Here is a 27,204-nt window from a genome sequence, read left to right as displayed (position 1 = left end):
AATATGCAAAGGAAAAACAATGTCATAATTTTACAGCAAAAAAACCCCACAAAAAACTGGTTAAACAATAATGGATACACTGAAGCAACCATTTTATAAGAAAGTTCTGTACAAGCAAAAATTATGTGGTAACCACTTTAAAAACCATCTGAAGGCAAACAACTTATTCCAAAATAGCAACTGTAGAATTTCTTTGCACAGTGACCTTAGAGTGGTGGCTTAACTTTTCTGGACCTTTACTCCTGTCTGTAATTGAGAATGTTTGTAGGTCTTGCCCAGATTTCCCAGGTTCAATTAGAATGGCTCTTTTTCTGTTTTAAAGGTGTGGAATCTATTTGCTCAACCAACTTTGTTTATATCATTTTGTGGTAATGCTGTACTTTTGCAAATCGTGTTTGCATGTCATTAGTTACATCAAATAGTTTAGGGCAGTGGGGCTCCCGTGCTATTTATACATATATCAGATTTAAATTTAATTTAAGATTTTAATTAAATATTAGATTTAAGTAATGAAATAGTCTCACATTTCGTTCCTACTTGTGTGATGATTTATTTCCCATAACTATTTTATAGCTCTTACTACTGTATTTTTTCTTTTCATCTACTTAATTTCTTCCTTTTCTCCTCATTCTGCTTTTTTTCAAGCATTCTATTATTGAGAATGTTTGCATTGCTCTGCAAAATGAAAGGGTCAACCACATACAGATATGGTAGTCAAAAACTGTAGATAAATGTAGGCCCTAAACTGACCCTTTCCACCTTCCTTGCCTGGAATTCTGCTAAACTGCAAAAATTATTTAAAAATGCAAATGAGATCTGCCTCTGCAGAAAAATTGTGGGAGGCAATAATTACAGCAACTTTGAGGCGCTGAAGGTCTAGAAGACAGAACAAGATACTAGCGATTTCCCATGGTAAAAGAGGTTTGACTGCGGGGAATAAATGTCACAAACAAGGGATGATCTGCCTTAAGAAAGACAAAATCTAAACTAGCAAATTCGTAATAAGAATAATTCTTATTTATTGCACATTGAAATCACAGTAGACTTACTTCACCTTCCAGAAGAAGCTTTGTATTTGAGAAGGATGTACTTCAGCCAAGTAAAGTACAACATTTGGCAAGAGTTTAGGATCAGTAAGAGTAAAACTCAGGTGTTAGAAACCACTGCATCGTCCTTACAGGCCAAGACTTTCTGAAACTATAAGGTAAATCACTAGGGAACTACAGTTAATGTAGAAGGGTATTTTCCACAACTGACAAAAAAATAGTCGTCTACAAGATAAGGCAGTTTAGGTGGTTGGAACTGTCACAAGGAAGAGAATTACTTCTTTTAGTAGGGGAGAAGTTAATCATTGATGTAGATGTGTATGAGTCATATCCAGAGCAGGCTTTTTAATAAAGTTCTCCATTTCCTCTAAAGGAGGCTGGAGGTTGTTCTTGAGCACAGGTCTCTTACCTAATGGAGACCAGGGATTGCTTGGGTAATACATATGTGACCTGTGTTTATTAAGTGCCAGGCACAGTTCTAAACACTTAACAGTTATCAATCACGATCTTACAAGGTGTGTACTGTTAGTATCTTAATTATAAAGCGAGGAAATTGAAGCCTAGAAAAAACGGAATTAACTTGTCCAGGTCTCACGGCTATTAACTGTCAGTCGAGATGGCATCCCGGTGCTCTTTTCCACTACATTGTCCTATTGCACAAAAGCAAGGTGGTCTCATCTCAGCTCTTTGCTCACTTAGTTACCTTTCGTAAGTTATCCGATTCTCCAAGCCCCATCTCCGTCTGTGGGACATAAAACTGGCAGTGCCCATCCTACAGACTGTGGGGAAGGAGGAGCCCAGGGAATGAGACAGCAGACTTCTTTGTGAACTGCAATATATCATCCTGAAATACCAAGGGGGCTGAGTTGTTCCCAAGGGGTGTCTGGCTGCATCCCAAGGCCAAACAGCTCTGATCTGTGGCTCTGCTTTACATGATCATCATTCTTTTATCATGTTAGTATTTGTATACATAAAGAACAATGGGGTCTGCTGGGAAAAAAATATTCCCACAAAAGGGAAGTTACCCCATATTCTTTATGTGCTGTCACTTCAGTTAAAATAGATACAACAATGTCTTTCTTAATGCAAAATCCTCTAGCGTCCCTACCTTCCAGACATAAACAGCTGAATCAAAAGCATCTCTCAACAGTTATAAAGCTGAGCCCGCTCCGGCCCCACAGGCTCCCTCTGTTTTGGCCTTTACCTGGAAGAAATTATTTGACCTTTTAACATGATTTCATAAATAGACTCGCTGTTGCTCTCTCCAGATAGCTTTTTGCCTTGAACCTCTTTGTCCTGGCCTCACCGTCCCAGAACTGCCAAACCTCTGGACTTGAAGCAAAGGGAGCTCAGGAGTTTCTGCAGGTGGGAAGAATGAACGAAGAGGTAGTGAGAGAAATGATAGGCAGAGAGCCTGAGACAGAGACTGGGAGGCAGGGTCTGGAGGCCGAATGAGGGTTATCAAGCTGGTGCTGATCTAAATGCCAGACAACCAACACCCATCGTGACGGTCTAAACTGTAGCCAGGCTGAGAGAAACCGACGGGGTCGCCGAGAGGCTTGCCTTATAGCAACTGCTGCCCTCCCAGCACCCCATACCCCATTCCTCTTTCACCTCATCTCTCCGCGGTCCTCAGCCACATTTGACCTAAATTTCCTCTAAAGCTTCTGAATGACATGTGAGGGAATGGCACCGCGGTCTGTTCCTGCGAGGATCCCTGAGGTTCACGCCAGCCGCCCGCGGAGGGCTGTGGTGTGCAGAGCAGCCTCCTGAAGACAGGACACGCGGGTTTGGGTCACCGCGCAACACTGCTTCCCTATGCAGTTTCCCATGCACAGTCTGAAGGGGAAAAGCACACTAATTAAATCCATATTAGGGAGAGCAGCGGGGGCGGGCTGAGGCGAGAGGCGGAGGCAGCAGCCGGGCTGCCTGTTGCCCCAACGACGCCCAGCAAAGCCAGCGCCTGCTAAAGCCCGGAGGCGCCTCGGCGGGCAGGACGCCCAGGGCCGAAGGAGGTGGGGTCAGAGACCCCAACGGGGACCTCAAAACCCTCTTTTCCATCCTGGAGAACTAAGTAACGCTCTTTTTTATACTGGCTTGGTACATCAACACCCCCGTCTTCCCCAGTTATTTACCAACAGCTTTCCAGTGAAAACCTAGTGGCAAAGGAAAGCGAGACAGCAAAAAACCTGGCTGGCCGAGCTTCTTTCCGACAGGGCAAAAAGGCTCGGCCCCAGCCTTCAGGCCCAGCAGAGGCACTGCTCACCTGGGCAAGCCCAGGTCCCTGAGGCTAGCTAGCCCACAGGGCCTGGGAGCTGGGGTGGCGGCAGGAAAACGTGGGTAGTTTTCATCACAACGAGAACAGTGCCCTCTGCTGGCAGTGTCCTTGAGGGTGGCATTCCCCAGGCTTCTGGTGCCTTACAATTCTGGTTGTGGTGCCAATACAGAACAACCGAGAGCTCATTCTTGCTCTCTAAAGGAGTGTGGAAAGGAGATAAGTGGGGCAAGAGAAGGCAGAGGCACAATGGAAGGACGGGCACAGGAGGTATGGCCCTAATTTTGGGGTTTTCCTGCTCTGGCTGGGACCACCACAGAGGCCTCTTATTTCCCCATGGAATCCCCCCACCCCACCAGAACCAAAGTGCAGTTCAGTGGGACAACTGCTCCCCATGCTCATCCTGTACTGGGGGTACTTTGTCTGATGTATGTAGTTTTCACTGGCCTAAAAGATCATGTTAAGTGTGTTTCTAAAAATATCACAATGGTTAAATGCAAAGGGGGCCTGTACAGGGCAAAAAGCAGAAATAAGAATAAATTCTATCCAGATTAGGTCTCCAAGTGAGCTGCCCAGCCAGGATGAGGGCCTTGGAGGGGAGGCCCCACCCACAGTGTTCAGAGAGAAGCAAAGCAGAATGTTAGAACCTGCAACTGCCTCAGCAAGAGCCCCATGTTTTCCATAAAAAGGAACAATGTGAGCATTGTTCTGTGCTCAATAGTCCCACTGTTAGAACTAATGCTTTTGGTATGAATACCATTTAAAATTCCCAACCAGTTGCATTTACTGACAATACATTTCAGAAAACAAACCCAGAAGCAAGAGATTTCTCATTTTGGGGGGTCAGTTGGCTTTAAATACACATACACATGCCTTTTAATGTGACCAACTTCCAAAAATACACTGAACATTTGCATGAACAACGTTCTTGTCCCTAGACTTGCAGCTACAAATACTAAAGCAGATTTTCACATGCATATTTGAGAACTTAACGTTGATTCTGTGTACACAGGGCAGATGCACACATAAAGGGGAGTATGAGTCCTATGTTTATACCACTCCAGCCCCTAATTCCCGACTCCCAACCCTAGCCCGTCCCAGATCAGCATCTCTAGCACACAAGTGGAGCTGCCTCTCCAGGTTCTCATCCCCTGCATGGTAGGCCTCCAAGTCCCCTAAGCCTGAGCTTCAGCTCCCTCCCCCAACTGCCTCCTCAAGCCTGGGGGACCCAGTGGGGTTTCCAAAGGAGAGTTAGATAAACTCCGTTTTCATAACATAATTGAAAGAGGAAGAAAGTTTTTTCTGGGTCTTGGAATGAATGTACTGGAAAATCTAAGTGTACTGGACATTTGTCAGGGTTATTAGGCAGCAAAGTAACTGAACCTTTTTTCCATTTGGAGAAATTCTCTATCCCTGGAGTCTTGAAGGGAAGCAGTACCCTACTTCCACTGTGGGGCTGTGGGCTTGGGTAAAAACAGCAAAGGAGAACTGGACTCAGCCAACCAGGCCTAGGCTTCTGTTGTGTGACAGTCACTGAAACAGTTAGGAATTGGGGCATGGGGGCAGTAGCATTGAGGGCCCAGCATCCCCCCGATTCCTCCTGTCTTCAGGCCTATTCTCTCCAGTCTTCCTAGCAACTGCCATCCCTCTTCTGCTCTAGTCAGGCACGGTGTGGATCTATAGTTTGTAAACAACATAGCTTCAGATCTTTTCACATCATTACTGAAAGAAAAGGTCATTTTGCAACTTAAATTGAAATACAACTCTTACTTCATTCCCTCCAACCAACCCTGATCAGGCCTCTCATCACAAAAAGGGGAAATACTAGTTTTTAAATCCATAAATTAATTACCAAATAATCCATAAGACCCAGGTGGAGCCACAGGAGGACACCTGGAAGAAGCATTCTGGGAAGGCCCGGTCTGGGTCTTCCCCTCCCTGAGGGAAAAGACGCAGGAAACCAGGGGGCTGTCCCAGTCATGTTGGTAAGAGGTATGCGCCATGCTCCCCACCCCCACCCCGACCCCACAGCCTGTAACTAGGTGAGGGGAACTGGGGAGGGGGGAGGTTTACCGGAAGGGCGGGTTCCTGGGGGCCAGGTTGGCCTGCGGGATGGGGGAGGATGGCCAAGGTTGCTCCTGACAGCATCCAGTTATCCTGAAGGAGTCGGACCCGCTTGTCCAGGCTGCGCTGCTGGGCCAGGACCGCGGCCTTGCCCGCCAGCAGGGCGCTGTAGGCCCACAGCTCTGCAGCTGACAGGGCCTGCACCAGCACCTCCCGCAGGGCCAGCTCGCGCCCTGCCACGTGCCTCTTCAGCTCCTTGGCATCTTCCTGCTGCCGCTCCAGGAGCCCCAGTCGCTGCAGGAGAGAGGCCTGGAGCCGCAGGGAGAGGGGCACTGTGAGTGGGTCGAGGGTGCCAGCCAGAGCCGGCAGGCCCATCACCACCCTCCAACCCCTAGCCTGAACTAGTTACCTGTTCATCAGGGTCACAGTCTGCACCAGCCCGAGTCAGGGCACCGCGCATGCGGTCCAGGCGACTGCCAAGCAGCAGAAGGAGGCCAAGCACCCGCTCTAGGTCAGCTATGAACCCGCTGAACCGCTCTAGCTCATGGGGTGCACAGGCCTGGCCCACTGCAGCCTCCAGAGCGGCCTCACGCCTGGCCTCCTCCCAGGCCGCCCACTGCAGCTGTTCCTGCTCAGCCTGAAGGACCTGCAGCATCTTTTGGAGGAGGTGAGCTAACTCCACCTGCAGGGAAAACGGGGGTACTTGAAGCTGGGGCCAGGGACCAGACTTACATAGACTCTGGGCTCTTGCCCCACCCAGCATCCAGCAGCCCTTCCACACTCACTTTCTTGACTTGGATGCTGCTATTTGGCTCAGGGAGACCCTGGCCACATGGCTGGTCAGTCACAGGGTGGGTACTAAGGTTTTCAGGCTTTGTCTCCTCCAGAGAGGTTGGCAGGAGCTGGGTGGAGCTAAAGAGATAGCTGGGGACAAGGCCAGAGCTCCCTGGGTTGTCCTGCCCCAGACTGCAGGGACAATCCCGAGTCCCTGGTGACCCCCTCACTCACCCTGCCTCGGAAGGACCAGCAGCCTCCTCTCCAATCTCCCCACAGTCTGGCCTCATTGCAGCCCTGACCTCAGTTAAAGGAATCAGCCCATCCAGAAGCCCCACAGGTGGCTCTGGGCTGGGATAGGAGTTAATAGTGTCACTCAGAGAGGGATCCAGTCTGGCCAGCTCCTGAACTAGTTCCTCGAGGCGCGGACTGGACAATGTTGACCTGGAACCAGGCTGGCCAGTGCCCCAAGCTAGGGCAATGTGGGAGGGAGTCTCTGGTGAATCATTGTCTGGAAGTCCCAGGGTATCAACTGGGAAAGATTTGAAAGGCTCATTCTCTGCAGCTGTGTGGGGGTCAGTAGTTAGCAGTCCAGTGGGGTCAAAGGTTGGGATGTCACCATTTGCAGTTCCTGGGGGGCTATAGCAGGACCTGGAGACAGAACCATCTATCCCCTGCCAGCAGTCATCTATCGCTGCAATCTCTGGGTGTTCGTTGAGGGAGTACTCTTGGAGGACTACAGCATGGTCAGCTTGTTGGCCCAAGCCAGCTTCATACTACTGGTCAGAGGCATGTACACTGAAAGTGGAAGAGACATTGAATTAGAAAAAGCTCTGGCCAGGACAAGTGGCGGCTTCCAAGGGCCACCTGCCCCCACCCAGCCCACCTGGGTTCCCAGGCTTCACCTAGGAGAGAGTTCCCTGCCCTTCAGGCATTATGTAGACATGTGGAAAGGGAAGGTCTTACTCTGCTTAGAAGCAAGAGGGAACTCACTTGGTTGGGAGCCCTGGGGGCACATGAGAGTCTGGAAGTGACCTCATCCTGACCAGCAGGGCTTCTTCCAGGAAAACTTCATTATCAGGAAGGGATGGGAGCCGGGCAGACCCTCCGCACACACGCAGGACTGCTCTGGAGGCCCTCTGCAGGACATGCCACTGCAGCTTCCTTCTGATTCAGGACTCTGGAAGCAGGGACCCCATACTGACCGCAGTGACCAGGAAGGAAGCTCTTGGTGCTGCACCAGAGAGACAACAGGGTGTTGTGAGGGGAGTAGGGGATGCAGTTTGCAAAAGACAGTAAGGAAGCTCAAACTGAGGGTAGGTGGGAAGCCCTCTCCTTTCCTGCTGGGCAAGAGCTATGAAAGCTGCCTCCCAGTTTTCAGCCCCCAGAGTGGTCTCTCTCTCTCTCACCTGCAAAGTGTGGTCTTAAACAATGGTCTGGGGGTTTCTGCTCCTTGGGGAACAGCCTGGGGGAATGGCAAACCGATGAAATATGGCTCAAGTTTTCAGTCTCCCAGATGCTCCCCACCCCAAGCCTGCTGCACCCTCTATCTTCCATACCTGCATAATGGGCATGCCCTCTCCCGGTCCTCCCCAGGGAGCCAAGATTTCACCTGAAGGGCTTCGACTCTGACTGCGAGGCCTGTAGGCAGCACTGAGCTTTAAGGACCCAGGATCTGGGTCTTCTATGCCAAGGGTCTGGGGTTCAGACAAACCTTCAAACTCGGCTAGTACTCCATGCTCCTGGGACCCCTGATGCTCCTGGGGCCTGGGACGGCAAGAGCTGGAGCAGGCCTCGCCGCCGCCTTCCCCAACCAACCCACCACCGCCCCGACCCACGCAATCCAGCCTCCCTGGCTCAGAGAAACACCACTTCCGCTGCTGCTTGGCGAGGTCTCCGCGCTCACCAGTTTGTGGCGCGGAAGCCCTAGGGCGCGCCGATTCCACTTCCCCGCCCGGGTGGCTGAGCGGTGCGGAGCGCGGGTGCGCCGCCGGGGGCCGTGCGGGTGCGGAGTGCCGCCGGCGGGCTGGCGGGCTCATGCGGAGCTGCTTGCGCTGGAAGGACGTCTCCCGGAGCCCTCGCCGCTGCGCTCACCGCAGCCGCTGGCGGTAGGCGGCCCGTGAGGCCGGCGGGCTGGGTGGCTCGGCGGCCCGCGCTGCAGCCTCCGCCTCCGCGGTCAGCGCGTACAGCGGCAGGGTGGTCTGCCGGCTGAGCGGCCCGGGGGACCCCAGACTTCTGGGGATCGCGGCCCACTGCGTACCGCGGCTGCGGGGATGTGTGCAGGACAGCGGCGGGCGCGGCAGGGGCCGGTCCGCCCCACACCACGCGCACGTACTCCCAGTCGAGGTAAGGAAGGATGCCGGTCCCGGGCGACGGCGTGTGTGTCTCGGGACCCCCAGAGGCCGCGGAGAAGGAGCTGTAGGCCAAGTCGGCGCGTGCAGACAGCCGCCGCAGATCCAAGCTGCGAGTGGACGAGGCTGGGGAGGTGCTGTCATCCCCAGGCCCCAGGGCCTCCATGGGCCAATGCTGAGGCTGGCCAGCTCCGTGGGGCCTGGTGGAACACAGCACGAGGGTTAAGGAGCTCTGGGTGAGGCTCAGGACAGCCTGCTGGCTCCTCCAACCTGGACAGCCAGGTTGCTTACACATCCCCTCCCTAGGCACACAATCCTTAGCGCTGGCATTTCCCTCTAGGTCAGGGATGGCATAGGACCACCCCGCGATCTTAGCTCAGGGACAGAAATTGGTGACTAGCCCATTCTCCCCGCCTTCCCCTCCCCCACCCCCACCCCCACCCCCAGGACTCTCCTGGCCTGAGGCCCTGACCTCTACCCTGGCTCCTCCTGGAGCACGGAGAGTGTACCCATGCTTCTTCCCTCCCAACCCTGTCCCACCCAGGCTTCTTCCTGGCTGCTTTCTTAGCCTCTCCCTGTGATCTTTCCCTGATAAACAATGGTCAAGAAGTTCTGAGATCACAGAGGAGCCAAAAGAGGAGGGGGGAAGACCCAGACCGGGTGGCAGGGGCAGCTTCACAGCCTCCCTCTGTCCCTCTGTGCCTGTTATGTTCCAGGTGCTTTCTATAAATATTTATCTTGATTCTCAGAACTGCTATCTGCATTTCACAAATGTGGACACTGAGGTTCAGAGGGGGAAATGATTTGCCCAGGAACACACAGCTGGTAAGGGGCAAAGCCCTGCCTGGAAGCTGGGCCTGCCTCCAAGCTTACTGCAGCCAGAACCAACTTCCTAGAAGCAAACCCTGCTGAAGCCAGTTTACTTCTCTACCCCGATGCCTGCAGCCTCCAGCAAGGCCCAAACGCCACCGTGGGAAAGTAACCCCCACCTCCTTCAAAACACTGGCAGGTTCCAGAATATATGGCCTCTATTTCAGAGACTGCCTTTTGTCTAGGCCCACCCCCTTCTTCTTCCTGCTACTCTTGCTCCTCCTAGAGAGCAAGACTTAGAGATCTCACCTTCAGGGACCCCTGCAGTGCCCATCACAGCACTGGCCACCCTGCATTGTGATTGTTGGCTTGCTTGTGATCCCCTCTTCCCATTCCCGCCCCTGAGCTTCCTGAGGACACGCACTGCACTTACTCATCTCTGCAGCCTAGTGCCTGGCAAGCAGCAGATGTTGAAATATTTGTTGAATGGCGGACTTGCAGGGAGTAGACAGGGGTGGCTCTGGTGGAGAAGGAAGAGGGCTCTTTTGCTTCTGTCCACTCTTCTCTCCCTATTAGTCTTTTCTGGGGAGGTGAACAGGAGTGAGGCAGTTGCCACCAGGACACTGACCATATTACTTGTGTATTAATAGGAACTCAAAGATCAGACAAGCACAGCTTAGAGGAGGACTGGCAAGAAACCAGTACCTTCCTAGTTCTGGGGAGCAAGGGGAGTTGGGTGGGTGTGGCTGGGTCAGGGGTGAGAGAAGCTTTGAGTCTTGGGGACCTGGGTCTCCCTCTAGCCTATGTGCTTGCCTTCCCTGAACTGTTTGGCATGGGATGCAGAGGAGGGTTAGCTGCAGCTGGGGTGGGAACTGAAAAAGCAGGCTCATGTGAGCCATCCAGATACTATTTGGAGCTCAGGATCACCCTCTATTCCCTTCCCTGAGGCCCCAGTACAGTTTGCTGCTCCGAGCAGGTAGGGAGTTAGGGGTGGGAGGATATAGCATTTCCTAGAAGGGAGAGGCGTACCTGTAACATTTCTCAGCCAACCTGGGATCAGAACATTTTGGTGTCAACCACCTGGAGGCATCTTTATGCCAACTAAGGCCAGCCCCGTAGGTTGGTCCTCACACTCAGGTTGGGGGACCTCTTTTGCAAAGTGTTTCCATTCTCTGGACTTCAGGAAGATGAGAAGCTACTCTGCATAGCAGCCCCTAGTGACTTCCTGTAGGAAACCCACCTTAGCTGCCCAGACACTAGCTCTCTCCTCCTGTCCTTCTGAGCCCGGCTTGGGAGCATTGCATACCCTGGCTCAGGCTGCCCATGCCTGCCCCTGTTGGCTTGCTGCACCTACAGTCACGGGTGACTGTTCAAATAGCAAGATGTTTCCTCAGAAAAGGCCTTGAAAAATCTTATTTGTGAATCACTGTGTCGACAAAGGATTCTGAGGTCAACAAATAAAAACAGCTTGAATGGATAATGAAAATGTGTATATCTATCTGTTTTCTTATTGACACTAACGTGTCTCAAGGATGCTTTTGCAGTGGTGGCCCCAATAAGCTGATACCCAGGTAGGATGCTCACTTGGTGCCCTTTGCAGAACCAGATGTGCCAGGAAAGTCCAACTCCTTTAGTGTGTTTTGGGCCTCATTAAAAAGATCAAGGAGTTTTCACACTGTGTGGCTGCAGGGAGCATCATGCAGTCCAGCCAACCCCTGTGGCTGGTGGTGGCCAAAACCCAGGCGTCTTAGCGTAAGGTTAGGCTCTGAGTGAGCTGGGCTGCAGAGCCAGTTCCTGCACAGAACAGAGGTCTGGAAGCTGGAGCTCAAAGAGCTCTTCAGGCCTTTTGCCAAAGCTCGCCAGAGCAGGGGGGACAGCATGGAATCCCTGCTAGACAATGACTGGGGTCGTGCTGTGTGTGTGTGGTGGGGGGCATCTGAGATATATTTGCCACCTCAATGAAACAGCAAGAGAAGAAAAGGAGACAAAAATGACTCCAGAGTTCAGAGCTGGGGGGCCAGGGAGTTGGAGGTGCCAGTTTCAGGAAGGAGGGAGCTCAGATGGGGACTGGTCAAGGGGCCCACTGCTCAACTGGTCTGGGGCCTGTGGGCTTGGCACTGCTTGTGGCAAGTCTGGCAGCAGTTGGGAATTTGGGATGTGGGTCTAGACCTCAGCAAAGAGGTTGGATCAAGTGGGTAAAACTACATCAAAGCAATGGGAGCATATCCAGGTAAGGCGACCAGAAAGGTGGACAGCCTCAAATGATCGGTAATAATCATAAATTTAATCACACCTCTTTCAAAACCCACCTCACATCCCACGTCACCCCACATCACAACTGTGGAGGGGTTGCCACCTCTCACGGATGGTCTTCCCTCAAGTAGGAGGCTTACTGTGGGGACGCTACCTGCACTGCAGTCTCCCCGCCACTCTAGAGTTTCTGGACCCAGACCGCCTTTTGGGGGAAACCCCGCGGCTCTCCCAGTCCCCTCAGGGCCCCCCATTCTCCCGTCCTGTCACCGCGGTCCCGCACCCCGTCCAGCATCATCGCTCCAGCCCACATGCAGAGTATCCAGAGGCTCTCGCTCTGTGCCGCGCGCAGAAAATTCAAGATTCTGGCCGCATACGTACGGGGTGAGGAGGAACATATACCTGGGGCTTCAAGCTCTGAGAGGCAAGGCGGCCGAGGGAGGGGAGGGGCTCCGGCCTGGCCACCGCAGGGGGCGGCAAAGGCACGCGGGGCGGAGGGACAGCAGGGCCTGGGGCCGCCAGGAGGGCGGATGGCCGCGGCGCGGGGCACTTCTCGGCCTTTCGGGCTGGGTTCACCGTCGGGGAAAGAGGTGACAGTAGGGGCCAGCGCGATGCGAGGGCCGAAGGGCGCGACCGGGGGGCGCGTTGGGAGGCCCTCCGGAGCGTCCCCCGCAGCCCGGCCGTCCGGCGGGGCCCCGAGCCCTCTGGGAGCGCAGCGGCCCGGACCCCGCAGCCCGGCCCGCACTGCCAGGCGCCCCGCCTCGTCGCGTACCTGCGCTCCCGGCCGGGACGCACGGCGGGAAGCCCGGCGCCGCGCCGTGACATCTGGGCCCCGGGCTCCGGCGCCAGACCCCACCCCCAGCCTCAGGCCGCCGCGGGGGGTGGGGTGGGGTGGCGCACGTCCAGCCCCGGGGGCGGGGGCGCTGCCAACGGCGGGCCCAGAGGTGGCCAATCACCGGTTCCCCCGCCGGCACAGAGCTGTGGCTCCCGGCAGGGGGAGCGGGAGACGATGGGGACGAGGGCGGCCTCGGCACCCCCGCCCGCCTCCGGCGCCGGCCGGCCGCGCAAGTCCCCAGCGCAGGGGGCGGCCCGGACCCCGAGAGGCTCCAGACGGCCACCCCATTCTTTTCAAGCCTGGCCAAGGAAACACACCCTCCTGATACCTCTGCACCCCTTGACCAGCTCTCCCTCCAGCTGCTCCGTTTCCAAAACTCTTCCAACCCTTGCACTCCCATTTTTGAGGCCTCTCTTTCCATCTCTCTCCCTACCCCGCATAATCTAGGCCCTTCGGACCAGCCCCCTGACCCAGGGAGCCGGATGGGAAGGGGAGGGCGCTGTTGGGTGTTCATTCCAGCTGCTTTCACGAGGCTGTTGGGTGCTGGACGAATGCGTATCTGCTATGGCTTGGAGAGGGTTCTCTTCCGCCTTAGAGTTTGGCTCTCACTGTCTTCCTTGGGGATCTTCAGACCTCAAAGAGTGCTCTGAATTCACCTACGACGGTGCTTTCCTCTCTGCCGTGTCCTCAGCCTTCCCCGACCCCACTTCCCAAAACTCTATCCTATGAGTATTGGCTAGTTCTCTGCTGTTGGTGTGGGATGCCCTCACTCTCCCATAGAATCAGCATGCCCGGGAGCAGGGACCGTGTCCCCGACCTTGGCATCCTTGGCTGATGAGGTTTGCTGGGACAATAAGCAGGGCCCAGAACTGAGGTGGATGTCAGGGCTGCCAGTTTCTGGGGACATTGAGAGCCTAGGAAACTCTGTCTCCTTGGATCTTCAGGGGATGGAGACAGTGGGTACCTGAGCCTAGCTTCTGATTGGTGCCCTACTGGCTCTGTTACTTCTTCAAACACATGGGGACCCAGGCATCAGCTTCAGCTGGAGCCCGGGCTCTGGACTCTAAGACAATAGCTCAGCATCTCCTGGCTTTCAAAGCCTACCCTTTAAGATCCTGATCCACATGATTGGTCTCACAATAGCAGGAACACAACCCAGCAACCAAGAAGCCAATTCAAAATTGCTCAAGTTTTTAATTTATATTTAAACTTTTATATTAAAAAATATATATTTCTTGAAAACCATGATGCAGACACAGGGTCTTATCAATTCATATTAACCTACTCTGCCTTCCTGCCCTGTTACTTCCTCTGCATACACTATAGAAACTCTTTAGCTGATTTTCAGAAAACTGAAATACTGCCCACCCTCATCTCTCCTTGCCTCCTCTCTTTTGAGAAAGAGAAAAGCAGCCCCTGACATCTGGAAGTTGGCCCGTACTATCAGCTAGACCTTGGTATTGATAGGAGCTGACCTGACATCCATAGCCAAGGCCTTGGAGTTCTCCTGTTGCGCACAAACAATTCCATGGGACATTACCATCAGACAAGCGCAGCTGCAAGGATGCTGGACCGTGGTTGCATAAATAAGACCACTCTGTAATCATATTTTGCCAGGAGCCATGCTACTCAAGCTGTGTAGCGAAGCTCAAGCTGGAAGAAGACCCCCACAAAGCAGGGGCTTTTGCAGCTGGCTCCCCCTATTACCCACCTTGATTTTGCTTTTTCTATTATACTGTTGGCTTTGCTTTTACCTGCATTTTTTGCTTAAGGGTTAACTAACCTTTGCTGAGCAGTGTGGAAAGGATGAGAACATAAGTTTCCCAGGAGCTTTTCAGGACAGTGCTCCTGAAGAATGGAACACGCAGGGGCCAAATGGCGATCTTGGCATAAAGTACCAAAACCTACTGTTAGTCAAACACTGACCACCCCATTTCCAGTGAGATCACCCCCCTTTTTTTATTATTACACTGCTAGTGAAACTAGTGATGGAAAGTTTTCTAGAAATAGAGTTATGAGAGAATGTTGAATAGAGTAACCCTGTCTGACACTTAATCTTCTCATGTTTTCTTCCCTCTGCTACTTCTATAGTTTTATTTTTCTTCTTTCCTAATTACAGCCATTTACTAGACTTTGTGCCTTATATGTGAGATTACCAAATACCATAATTTTTCAGGAAGTAAAGATACCTCAAGACAAGTGCTGGGCATAGAAGCCACGGAGCATAAATCTGCAAAGAAGTGAAAAACTAACCTTTATAAAGAATATTACTTCTCTCTCACCAGCTTTACATTCCCTGTATGGCCCCGTAAGATGGCTGGTTAGCCAGAGATGGGTAAGATTCCTCAAGGGAGGAACAATGTAAAACAGGCACAGTCGCAGGGGGGCCATCAGGTGAGAAAATGGGGGCCAACAGAGGTGAGGCTTAGAACCTCACCCCCCCAGTTTTGAGAGAAATTGTCTACACCCATGGATGTTTTGTTGCCCTTGTTCAGCTTGGATTAATATGTGGTCTGTAGGCACAAACCTGATCATCTACACCTGCCTTCTTACAGTTCTAAATCATGCTTTCTATCTCTATCTTGCATCTACCTACTACATCAACATTAGAATCACATATAAAGTATAAAAATCAAATGAATAATCGTACATTTGACGTGATTGTTTATGGTTTAAGGTTTGTAGTTATAACAGAAACAGTTTCTGTGATATGAATGCCCTTGCATTGTTCACCATGTAAGAACTTGTTTAGTCCCTGCAGTAGTGGAGTCATGGAGACCTGTGTAGCATATGTCAGGGAGATTTTGGTATCCACGCAGAAGAAAGAGAAATGTAGATAAGAAGGGGAAATTTAGTTTGCTGCCTACTGTGCCCTGTAAAGGGTGTATAATGAAGATATGAGTTTATGATTTTAGATTGATTATAAATTTATTAAAGCTGCTAAGAATATTTTTGTGGGAAAGAATCCTAGCTAACTGTGGCACTAGGTGACCTGTATATCACCCTAAGCTGATAGACTCCATAGTCGCTGCTACATACTGCATGCTCCTACGGTCACATGCACTACTAAGAAACTGCATTGCATAGAAACGTAAAACACAATAGAGTCCATGTTGATAGGAAAAGTTTCGGTCAAGGAACAGAAAACAGTCACCTGTCTAACACTTGACCAACCATGAATAGATTAGAAAGAAAAATAAAGTAAAAAGCTTGCCTATACCTACTAATCAACTGCCTATACCAATTAATCTACAGAACAGTAAAAAATAATCATATCCTTGTGAAAAATGGTATAAATAAAGCTGTCATAGGCACTTTGTCGAGAGACCACCTCCATCTGACTCCGTGTCCTGTCTCTCCATACGCCGACTCCGTCCTGCACCTTCGGGCATCCCATCCCTAGGCTGGAGCTGGACTCCCGCAGTATTTGAACACAAACTGTGAATACTGTCCAAGTCACAGAAATGACCAAACATCTTGCTGTCCTGGCTAACATGAGAGATTACTGTTTCTGTACCAATTGCAGCATTAGCTTTGCTCTTTTTAAATAAGATGTATTAATATAACCAATCATAGAATCACACTTGCTTCCCGATGGCATCAAACACTGAAAAAAGTCCTTCTCACTCTCTCCAAAGTCACTAACACAAGCCCAAATCTTCTAAGTTCTTTCTAATGCCCTCTTCTTGAAATGCCCCATGGTTCTCCATGCTGTGTGTTCACGCTGACTGCTGTATATCTGGTTTGTTCAACCACAGGCGTGTGCCTGGGGGTCTTTGACTGGAGGGCATTGGCATTTCCTATCTCTTTATTACAAAAGCCCAGAGACTCTTGGAGGAACGGAAGGGTAAGGAACTCCCACAAAGTTGAGTCTCCTTTAGTGGTGGTGGTGGGGAACAGGCTGTGGTGAGGGTGGAGACATGCACATATGTCATGTTCCATGCTACATAAAAAGATGCCCGTGCCCCTCTGTATTTCAGTATTTTCCCAGGCCTGGGAGACTTGTTTCAAAGCGCACTCCACATGGTTTGGCACTTATAATCTGAACTACTGAAACCGTACCAAAGCAACCGCCCACCTCACTAACCCCTATTGTTTCTTGTTCTGATTCTCATTCTCTCTGGTGGATTTCGGTGATTTGATGTAACAATGGTTTGAATACTAAAGACTACCTTTGTTTAGATCACTGGGCTAAGTGCTCTACGTATCTTTTTAACCTGGTTATTCCTGAGAAATAGGTATCACTGTAACCCCATTTTACAAGTGAGAAAACTGAGACATAGAGAATTTAAATATCCTGTCAAGGTCAAACAGCTCATAAGCAGTAGCGGCAAAATTTGACCCCATGGTGGTTGGTTCCAAAGGCTATTTTCACATGACAGGTGAAAATAGCTACAAGTTGTGGACATCCGTGCAGGCTTCCTGAGAAAGTAGGATTTGGACTTCAGTTTGAACAGGACTAGAAATTGAGTTGGGAAGATGAGAAATGAGCTGCAGCAAGACCCCAATCACGACTTCCTTCTCTCTGTGTGCCAACAGTCCAACATGTGCCTGAGCTAAATTTCATATATGGTTTCCAGAGCTTTATTGTAGATGGCTTATAAAAACATTTCTTACTATAGGTACCTTTTCAAGGTACACCTTGATTTTTCATTTTAAGTTTTATCTTGGAGCTCATTGACTGTCAGTACACACAGCTGTATCATTCATTTTAACAGGAGCATAGTAATCAATTGCATGGGCATAAATAAATTGGATTATTTAACCTAATCCCCTATTGGGCATTTGGGTTAATTCAGTTTTTTGCTATTATTAATTCTATAATAAATGGCCTTCATCATATATCTTTGCTCACATTTGGAAGCCTATATGATAAATTCCTACAAGATGAATTGGAAGTGGGTCCTCCTGTGTCAGTCACCCCAGCTGACAACCATATTGATCAGAGAACTGCCCAACTCAGTCCTTCCTCAATTTCTGAACCTCAAAACCATGAGCCAAATAATTGTGAATGTGTAAGCCGCTAAGTTTTGGGGTAGTCTGTTACACAGTAATAGATAACTGTGACAGGGTATGCAAATTTTTAATTTTGATTGATCTTGTTAAATTTCTTACAAAAAAGTTGTACCAATGTACAATCCCATAAATATATGAGTACCCATTTTTCTACATCCTCACTAAAACAGTGCACCGTCAAACTTTATATCTGAAATCTGAAACGTGAAAATAGTATCTCATTGTTTTAATTTACATTTTTTAAATAAATGAAATTACACATCATTCTGTGCATTTAAAAGCCATTTGTCTTAATTTCTGTGATCTGTCCATTTCCTTTGCCCATATATCTGTTAGACCATTTCTCATTTTCTTATTGATTTATAAGATCTTTTTATATATTAAGGGAGGTATTTTTTTTCTCTATGTGGGGCAAATATTTTTCCAAGTCTGTGTCTTTTGACTTTGTTTGGGGTAGCAGTTAATCTATAACCCATGGTTGAAGTAAAAGATGTATCTTTCTTTTAGACAGCAGCTACATAGCTGTCCTAATACAGAGATAGTCATGTATTGGTTAAAATACATTAGAGACGAGAAATCTTTCAACAAAATCATGTTATTTTTGGAATCCAGCAAAGCATAAATCAGTACATATACAAATGTCTACTTAAATCGCACATGTTCCCTTGGAGCACATTTTGTTTGCTTTTCAGTTATGCAATGTACTCCCCACACTTACCCAAAGACAAGGCTTTATAAGAAGGCAGCCACAGGAAGAAAGTACAGGGAGAACGGAGCTCACCCTCTCCTGCGGGGGCTTCTGACAGGCAAGATCTCCGGGCAAGGTTGGGTAGAAATTGGTGGTCCCAGGGATTAACCCAAGTTCCTTTTCAGATCAGCTGTTCCTGGGAAGGAATGCTGGCCTGTCACATTCCTATCAAGTACACTTACCACCACCCTTTCCCTACAGACTCTGGGTGACACCCCAGTCTCCTTTGGCTTTGCCCATAATATCTTAGCTTTTCTCCTATAGCCTGGTCCCAAGTTGGAGGCCTGGGACCATTCCATCCTGCTGGTCTTCCCTCATTCAGTTGTGACCCTCACATCCTTGGACAAGAAAGGTTACATGAGAGGTGTGGATATATGCCTCTCTCCTCTTTTTCCTACTCCTGTGGACACAGGACAGGTAAGTGGTGGTCAAGTGTATTTTTCCACTTTGCACCTCTGGTTTGCTTCTCCTGGGACCCAGACAGAGTGTCACCTAAGCGTCCTTTTGGTTCTCAAGAACAGAAATAAACTCAAACTGTGAACAAGACCTCCAGCATCTCCCAGAGAAGGCAACAGCTGGCTCAAGCCCAGGAATGGGTTAGACTGCCCCTGCTTTAAGGCCCCAACAAAGGGATGACATGGTCTATAAAAGCCTCTCTCCTTAGTCTTCTATTGGGGCGAAATCTCCCAATTCTCTGCTTACTTGCCAAAGAGTCACCTGATCAGTCTTATCAATGAGGGAACAATCAGATTCTAGAGCTCTGGGCCCAGGACTGCACACAGAAGCCATGTAGTGGACTTGGTGCAGGATTGGGTCACATCATGCCATATGCATGTGGGGTGAATTTTGGTCATTGGCTCTGGAAGCCAATAATGCATGTCCTTAACATTCACCTAGACGATTCTGCTGGTTTTACCTGATATACCTGGTCAGTTTTTCAAATCGAGGAGACTTAGCTCTAAAATCTGTGGGTGAGTATCTCTGGCATCCATCATGGTCCCGGCCTTTTTAGGACACTGCTAGGAATGAATGTCACACACACACACACACACACACACATCAGTTGGCAGCTGTTTTGACGTCCTAGCAAATCATCTAGCAAGATGAAGGGAGACTATGTCTTTTTATTAGGTGACACTAAAGGAATTCTGGGGCAAATAGCACTAACTGCAATTGCCTGGAAGGGGCAGAGATGGATTCATAGACTCCCCATTGTGAAACAGAGAGAAAGAGGTATTCTCCAATTAGGGTACAGGAAGACCATCGCAGTGAGAAAAAAAGAGTGTGACTACATAGCCTCTCAGACCTGAGTGTGAATGGCAGTAGCTGTACGATCCTGGAGATATTCCAGCCTTCCTGAAATCCATTTCATCATCTACAAAAAAGGGGAACTACTACATATTTACCAGGTAACGATTAAATGAGATTTCATCACATACATTCAGAGGCAGCTCACAGCAGGCCTTCAATAAACAGCATCAGTTAGCATTATTATTCCTCACTTGGGCTACTCCTGTGTGGACTATCATCTCAACTAACCCCCAGCCCCAGTGTTGTCCCTGAGGATTGGCTTATACACCAGAGGTCTCCCATGGGTGCTGCTCAGGCTGTTGGTAGATCCTCTCCTAAACTTTGCTTATTACTTCAAGAGGATTGCTGTGGACATCTGAACACTTTCTTCTTTGGGGGATCCCCATAGTAAATAGGTCTTTGGGAGACAGAGCTCCTCCTCCCATTTTAAAAGCCAGCCAGACACAGCACAGACCTGAAACTTGGGTTTGACAATCTGATGCTCCTGCCAAGGACTGGACTCTCGTGTGAGTGACAAAGAGATGCAGGTGAGAAACTATCAGGAGCCTGGGGGGTATAATGACAGTGGGGGTCCTAAGCTGCTCTTGCTACTCAGCCTCCGTTGGTTCCTATTTTCACAGCCTAGTTCTCCTGCCTTCTGATCAGTTTTGTGAACTACCAGACCTCCTTCCAATACATTCCTTTTTGAGTGAGTCAGACAGAGCTGTTACTGTTGCTTGAAACTGCAAAGTTACTGATATAAAACCAAAATACCTTTCCATACTGGGATGCCAGTGTTAGGCAGGAGGAAAATCTAGCCAGATTTGGGTGTTCAGAGCTACTCTTTCCCTGGAAGAAGCAACTGTCAGGCAAGAAGGCAAAAGAGATGTCCCACAGCATCTCTGGGGCCAAGAAGATGCAGTTCTGCCCCTTGGTCTTGATGTGGCTGGCGATTCTCTATCAGTTCTTACACAGTCTCAAAACTAGCAACTCAGGGAACAGGATAAAGCAGCATAGGAGAAAAAGGCAGGCAAACTCCTGGTTCAAAGGCGTAAACATTTATTATAAAAACAAAATCAAGATTTCCCTGACAAACATAAAATCAAAGGGCAGGTCCCTCCTGTTGGGAGTTCTGTGTGCTTCAGTGGTCTGAGCGACTATTTCCTCCCCCAGTTTGGGGATGTTTTCAGCAATTATTTCTTCAAATACCCTTTCTATCCCTTTTTGTCTTTCTTCTTCTTCTGGTACCCCTATAATGCAGATAATGTTACATTTGGATTGGTCACACAGTTCTCTTAATGTTCTTTCCTTCCTTGAGATCTTTTTATCCCTCTGCGACAGCTTCTCTGCATTCCTGTTCTCTGATTTCTATTTATCCATTCTGCTTTTAAGTCCTTCCAGAGATTGTTTTATTTCTGTATTCTCCTTCCCAACTTGATATGTTAGCTCTTGCATATTTCTCTGCAGCTCCATCAGCATAGTTATGACCTTTATTTTGAATTCTTTTTCAAGAAGATTGGTTAAATCTATCTCCCCAGGCTCCCTCTCAGGGGATGTCTGGTTTATTCTTGTATCAAATTGTTTTGCCTTTTCATGGCAACAGAAGTAGTCGTGGGCAGTGACAGCTCGGATAACAAAGTCCCTTTCTGCTTGCCTGTCACCTTCCCTTCCTGTGAGAACAGCGCCCCCTAGCAGCTTGTGGTGTGCAGCTGCATGCTAACAGGACCTCTGAGTCTGGCCCCGGGGGCTACAGAGGAGGCTCTGCACGGCTGCTGTGGGTGTGGACAGTCTCAGGCTGCTGCACTGCTATGGTGGGGCCGTGCCAGAGGGGGAACGAGTGAGAGGCTGTTTATCACCGTGACGGCCCTCAGAGCTGCACTGCTGCCCAGGGGGTTAGGGTGCCCAGAGTTCCCCAGGATTCCCAGCTGCTGGGCTGAGTGTGCCAGGACACTTCCTTCAAGCTGTAAGGCTCCTGTCCCTTTAAGACTTTCAAAATGCACTCCCTTTTCTTTTGTCCCAGGGGCGCCAGCTGTGAGAACCCACTCACAGGTTTTACTGTTCCGTTTCCCTAGTGTCCAGCACACCATGCACTATGTTGTCTGCACTCCTGGTGTGGATCACTAGGGCTTGGTATTTAGCAGTCCTGGGCTCCCACTTCTTCCCCGCTCCGACTCCTCTCCTCCTGCTGGGGAGCTGGGATGGGGGCATGCAAGGGTCCCATCAGATCGTGGCTTGTATCTTACCCCCTCCGTGAGGCGCTGGGTTCTTGCAGGTGTAGATGTAGCCTGGTTGTTGTACTGTGTCTTCTGGTCTCTCTTTTAGGAATAGTTGTAGTTGTTATATTTTCAAAAATATATATGGTTTTGGGAGGAGTTTTCCGCTGCCCTACTCACGCGGCCATAGTGCCTCCTCCCTAACAAAGACCATTTTGAGAAAGGATTGCATGGTTTGTTTCTATCAAGTGGTTGCAACTGCTAAGCAGTCTCCTCTCAGGTATGGGAATCACATAATGGAGTATGAGATCCCACTCACATCCAGGAAAAGGGTAGAACCAACCCCTCAAGGACAGAAGGCCTAGCTCTACCGCATCCTGAGCCTTCTCACTCCCCTGGCCTTTGATACTGAATCCCAAGTATCCCTGAGATGTGCTCTTACCCTGGGCCCTCACCTCTTCTGCAGCTGGCCCCTTTTAATAGTTTCTCCTTCCAGCCAGTTTCCTGTTCTCAGCCGTAGTGGTAGCGATGCTAGACTGGTGCTCCTCGTTCTTTGGTTTGCATGAGGACGCCTTGGTCTTCTGCATGGTGGGATCTGCCTTTTGTCCCTCGTCTTCAGGAGAGCAGTGGAAACTATTAAAAGGGGCGCTCCGCTCCTGTTCCTGCGTGGTGGTAGGGAAGGTGGTGGATACATTGACACAGAGTGGGTATCATGGCTGCTAAGAGAGGAAGGCCCTCAGTAGAGTCTGGACTACTTCACTTCTACATTCCTAGGGCCGGAAAAAGTCTGTGTACTCGCAGGAGGACGTCTTCCTGCCAAAGTGTTCTTCGGTCTACCATCTAAGTGGTCTCGCATTGATACTCCTTGTCCTCCTCCTCCTCCTCCTTGTCCTCTTCTTTCTTATTCTTATTCAGCCAAGCCAAGGCATGCTGGAAAACATGGCAGCTGAAGCCCTCACCGAGCGCATTGTCCACGTGGTCCTGCAGGACCTCCACGCTGGGGAAAACCCGGCAGCAGCCCAGGCACCTGAAGCCGCTGTCCAGGGCCACCAGCCACTCAGGCGTCTCAGCCCTGGGGCTCTCCTCCTGGGCTGGAGGCTCCACTGCACTGCCAGCCTGCTCCCCCTCCTCCTGGGCTGGAGGCTCCCCCGCACTGCCAGCCTGCTCCCCCTCCTGGGCTGGAGGCTCCACTGCACTGCCAGCCTGCTCCCCCTCCTGGGCTGGAGGCTCCACTGCACTGCCAGCCTGCTCCCCCTCCTGGGCTGGAGGCTCCCCCGCACTGCCAGCCTGCTCCCTCTCCTGTGGGTCTTCACTGTCGTCGCTGACAGTCAGGAGTTCCTGTGTAGACAAGCCGCTCCATATGTCTGAGGCCTGTTCACCCTTTTTTTCAGCCTCTTCAAAAATAGCAAATTCTCTTTTGGTCTTCTTAGAGGCAGGCCCATAGACTTCCACGTCATCCCATGACACAGCCACACCTCTTTTCATCTGGACACGCCTGTAGTAGATCTTCTTGACGCGTGCCCTTCCCAGGTATGGTGGAAAGGAGTCTTCAGTAGAGATGGAGGGAGCTTCCTGTTCCTCCAAGACCTGGGGTTGAGTCACCTCAAGAGGCTCAGTACGAGGAACATCTTGATGCCACTGAGGGATTCCTCCTCCTCCTCCTCCTGGGAAAGGAAATTTCAGACATGAGAAAACTAGAATAAGTGTGTGAAGTCTGTAGGAGTTGAGATGCTCATGAGAATATTCCTATGTGGGCACATGGCCTGGAAGTACACACATATGTGAAATCACAGAATGCTATGTGACATACATTTTACCTGAGGTATATGTGGCATTGAGCGTGTGGAGGTCAGTGTGTGTTCTGGGACATACCTGGTGAGTGCTTCTGACATTGGTAAGGGGGTGGTGAATGACACTGTACATGTGTGTGTGGTACGACAGTACACGTGAACAGGGGTGGTGCGTGTTCTTACTGTGAAACAGTTAAAGACAGAGCGTGTTGGAGGACGTGTGCTTGAGTCTCCCAGAAGCGCAGCTCTCTGAGGGGCTGAAGGCTTTGGGCTGAAGGTTTTGTGGGTGAGGGGTGTGCGGAATAGAAAGCCTGTATATGACAGTGCATTCATTTCACGGCCTATGAGTGTTTCAGTGCTTAGGCTGGCTCTAATGGGGGAGCTGGAACAAGTTATCTGGTGAGAGGGTGTACATTCCTTACGGGTTCGTGTGTAGACAGCGGAGTCTGAGAATGATTGTGTGAGGAGGGAAGGTGGAAGTGTGTATCTGTAACGCTTGTAGAGAATGGGAAGTACGCATCTGGAATGAAGGGATGTGTGTATGAGAGAAAAAGTGAAAGGAAGGAATAGTGGGGCTCTATCTGGTGTGAAGGAATATAGGGTGTGTGTGTGAGTGAGTTTGTGCTGATCTGAGGGAAGAGGTCATTGAATTGCCGCCCTGTTACCAGCACAGCCCACTATCTCACAGCTGTCCCAGTGTTCACATGGGGAACTGCCCTATCCTTGAAAGCACACCCCCAGTTTGTCCCTCTGCAGAGGCTTCAGTCTTAGTTCCTCTGCCCTGAAACCCTTTCCTGTTTTTGAAGGGAAAGTGAAGTAAGGAGGGATTGGGCCAAGCCATGCCAGCTATTCATCCTGTCCAGCCTTTGTGTCTCCCTTACTGTCCTCACCAGCAGCACGAAGCTTTCCTGGAGACACGCAGGAGAAATACTCCGAGACAGACGACTCTTCTCCTGGTGTCTGACGGCGGTCTGGGACCACCACACGTGCCTCTAGCTGAGGAGAATCCTCTTGGGAATTCTGGAATTCTGAGGAATGGAATACAAGAAAAGAGATGTGGCATTTTCTGGGATCTGTATCCATTCAAAAAAGACATGTTAAGTCAATAATCAGGTCAGGCATTGAAACTCCCCCCCGCCCCATGAAATGAAGCATTTGAAACTTCACTTGCTCCAAAATATAAGGAAACAATTAGGAAAATTGTGTGTAGTAGATGTCAGTGACACTGGGCATCTTGTATGTGATATTTCTAAAGATGTATACTGCAGTATATCAGAGGCTCAGGTTCTCGCCTAGTACATAGTAAGTTGCCTGTATTATTTGATGATATTACTCTACTTACTGGAAGAATATACTTGGAGTACATATACATGGGTTCAGTGTTTCCGTCTGTCAGCTGGGGACCATCAAACAAAAGTGCCCATCTCCTGCCCCCGGGGGCGGGGGGGGTTGGAAGGGACAGGAGAGCCCTCCCGCCCACCTCCTGTCCCCGGCTCCTCTCGCAGGTGTCCGCTCTGGGGAACCTGACGGGGGCCTCTGTTGCCAGAGCTGTGCAGGGACAGGGCTTGGGGGGAACTGCTGAGTTCTGAGCTGGAGTAGGAGACTCCAGGAGGGCCTCCACGGTTGGCTCCAGACAACCCCTCCCAGCGCTGGCCCCTGCCCTGCTCTCCAGAGTGTACGTGCCCTTAAATGGCACAGCTGTCAGTGGCCTACTCAGTGTGCCACCCTCCTCCATGTCCCCGGCCCACACAGGGCTCGGACTCGGTAGTTCATCTGTGCTTACCATGCTCATTGCCTATCTTGAATTTTACACCTTCTCAATTTACAGATTACTTCTAGCTTGCTTTTTTTTCCCAGTAAAATACGTACATTTCTTAAATCAGCTCTACTGTGGATTTAAATATATCCTGAAAATCCCCAGACAGGTTTCCTTCCTCTTCCTCCACATTTCCAGTAAAAAGACTGTGCCTTCAAATTCACAAACTTCAGTAAATAAATAGGTAAATTCTTATTCCTGACAAAATAACCTATCCTCTGTTTAAAAACTGCAGCCCAATGTTTACTCTCCAAATTGCATCCACTTTGTCTCTTAGGTGGCTAGAGAGTGTCTGGCGGTGGGGCGGGGATGGGAACATTTGGTGCGCGTCCTATTTAAGTGTGGCGAGTATAATCTGATGTGTATGTGCCTGTCATGTTTCCTCCACAATTTTAGGTAGTGAGTCTAGAGATGAGATGGCCCGGATGTGTGAAGGTGGTGTGATGTGCTGGGTGACATGAAGCATAATTCTGTATTTATGGAGGCAGTGTATCTTCCATGTATTTATGAGTAACCTGTGTTTTATGTGCTATGAAAGTTTCAGTAGTTATATAATATCTATTTGATTTATAGCAAAGACTGTGAGGATTTGAAGAACTTTGTGAGATGTGTTGAGACCGTGAAAGCGTACCAGAGTGGCCACGTGAAGGCTAGATAGGAGACAGGTCACTAGATGGATGGTGGAATTTGGGGATTATGTGAAGGGACTAAGAGCCTGGGAACAAAGAGGAGTTTTAGACGTTGTTATACAGTTGTGATGGTTTCAAGCCCTATTGGTGTGAAATACGGAGTGGTACAAGAGTGGGATTATCTGTGGGGTCAGAGACTGTGGTACTGAAGGAATGATGTTAGAGAAAGTAAATTAGAGGAATGTGTGTGCAGAAAAGTGAGGGTGTGATGGATTAACACATGTGGATATCAGCTTGGGCGTGTGCACGTGAGTGAGTGTGTGTAGCTGTGGGTGTGATGGAGTGTCACACCTGTGTGCTTATGAGGACAGGAGGTGGCTGGATGCAAGAACTGAGGGGCCCCTTTCAAATCTGTGGCCACTCTTCATGCACGAGAGGACACACACATCACGTCTGGACAGGGGGTTGTATCAGCAAACCCCTGTTTGTACAGAGGAGCTTTGCTCTCCTGTGTAAGACAAAGGAGGAGTATGCAGGTTCCTGCGTGGGAAAATTGTTCTGGACGTTCCTGCCTCCCTTCCAGCTGGCTGTGAAAGATTTGTGACATGGTGACCAGGGGAGCACAGCTTCCCAGGTTCAGGCTGAGTTAGTCTGCCCGTTTCTCTGTCATTTTGTCAGTTTTCCTGCTTTTTCAAACACGGCCCCGTCTGATACCCTTGCACTTTTGTGCACTTGGCCTTGTTGAGATTTCCGTTGAATCTCAAGGTTGTGTCTTATGTACATGCCCTGCATATCTCCGAGGGCAGAAAGAAACTTTGCTGTGTTTCTGTGTTCTCTCACGTCTGGACAGGGGTTTGTAGCAGCTTCTATCTCCAGTCAACCGGGAAACTAATATACATCCTCTCAGGCCACCGCTGTGAACCTGCTCTCGAGGTACAGCCTCTCTTTCCTCGATTCCGTACATTTTGATTGCTCGCTCTGTGTCCTCCATGCATGGAGACTGCAGTCTCTTTTCTGGCCAGAACACCAAAATACAAGTATTCAACAGTTTCTGATTTTGCCCAAGTGTTAGGGCTAGGAGGGTATAAAACACATACATTGTCTCTATGGACATTCTTGCCCTGTGTCTTGTACCTGTGGTGCCACAGAGTACTGATTAGATAAAATACTTTAATATTTGTTTACCTGACTACATATGTCATTGGGTTAAACACACTTTGTTTTAGTTGTCATAATCTGGGTAAGGCCCCCCACTGTTGCAAGATGCCATCTCCTATTCCCCAGAACCTATGAATGT

The 27,204-nt window shown here is 49.9% G+C and overlaps 1 pseudogene; it reads right to left on the bottom strand.

Annotated features, from left to right (window-relative positions):
• Positions 1 to 337: 337 nt before the first annotated feature.
• Positions 338 to 27,204, bottom strand: part of LOC118972190 (protein Shroom1-like) — a 111,383-nt pseudogene continuing 84,516 nt past the window's right edge.

This window comes from Manis javanica, chromosome 14 (genome assembly GCF_040802235.1).
Source record: "Manis javanica isolate MJ-LG chromosome 14, MJ_LKY, whole genome shotgun sequence".
NCBI lineage: Eukaryota > Metazoa > Chordata > Mammalia > Pholidota > Manidae > Manis > Manis javanica.
This window is presented reverse-complemented; position numbering and strand designations above follow the sequence as displayed.